Here is a 1,153-nt window from a genome sequence, read left to right on the forward strand (position 1 = left end):
GTTTTCTGATCATTCACCAGAGAAAACTTTAAGAAGTGCATTCTGGGTAAACTTTCCAGGCTGATACCAGCATGTGTGATGGTGGTTGGTCAGAACAAGTTCTACACAATGAAAGGATCATTTTACCTCCAGAAGATACCAGAAGATCATCTATAGACGTGATTCACTCTGTGGTGGAATAACTTTGGTGCTGTAGCTGTAATTAGTGTAAGAAAAACTTTTAAATGTTAGAATTTGAGCAGGTTTCTGTGTTTCTTTTGCAAATTCGTGTGAAAATGTGATTATTTGTGTTATTTCTGTGACAGCAGCAGTCGAAACATTAATAATCCATCCATCCATTATCTATACACCACTTAATCCTCATTAGGGTCGCGGGGGGTCTAAATAATAATCCAGTGCACATTTATATAAAACAATAGACTGGAGTCAGGAATGAACCCAGTGAGTTATGATATCAGGTGTTGGTGGTGTTTAAGGTGTGAGTTTAGCTGATTCATTTACCTGTGAAGGAACAAAACCCTACAAAGATGTAACGAATCTATAAAACATGAAACCTTTTTGTTTTTTGTTCTGCAGTTCTGCAGGTTGAACTCACTCGACTTCTGGACAAACAGGGAACACACTTATTCGACATCTTCAACCCTGAAGTCATTCCTCAGGACGTGAGTTCTCTTTAGGTTCTCTTTCGGTTCCCTTCAGGTTCCTGTTTGGTTCCTGCCTTAACTTCTGTCCGTCTCTGCTTCAGGGCTTCACCGTGGTCCAGATGGACTTTGGGTTTCCTCATCACCTGCTGGTGGAGTTTCTGAAGAGAACTCTGCAGTAGCTGATGATGCTGCAGCAGATTGTGACGCGTCGTAGTTGAACGTTTGTTTGATAAAATATGAACCATAGAGGTTTAAACAACATAAAACCATCGACATGAAGTCCAAACCATCACAGATTCTTTTGTTTAGTCAGAAATCATCATAAAATCATATAAAATAAACATAAAAAGCCAAATTAAAAGAATGAATTGTGCAGAAAGACCCATTTCATAAGAGTGTTTATTATATTCCAGGATTATTTTTGCATTAACATGTAAATAACTTTAAATAAAATGACATTTATATTTACTTTGTGCTTTCAGGACACGTTTTTGGTCATTTTGGACAAA

The 1,153-nt window shown here is 37.6% G+C and overlaps 1 protein-coding gene across 1 annotated transcript in view; it reads left to right on the plus strand.

The window, feature by feature from the left end:
• The window catches only part of cetp (cholesteryl ester transfer protein, plasma), a 17,227-nt gene that overhangs the window by 15,263 nt on the left and 811 nt on the right, over positions 1 to 1,153 (plus strand). The gene's annotated exons all lie outside the window — the stretch shown is intronic.

This window comes from Stegastes partitus, unplaced genomic scaffold (genome assembly GCF_000690725.1).
Source record: "Stegastes partitus isolate 25-593 unplaced genomic scaffold, Stegastes_partitus-1.0.2 Scaffold188, whole genome shotgun sequence".
NCBI classification, from domain to species: domain Eukaryota; kingdom Metazoa; phylum Chordata; class Actinopteri; family Pomacentridae; genus Stegastes; species Stegastes partitus.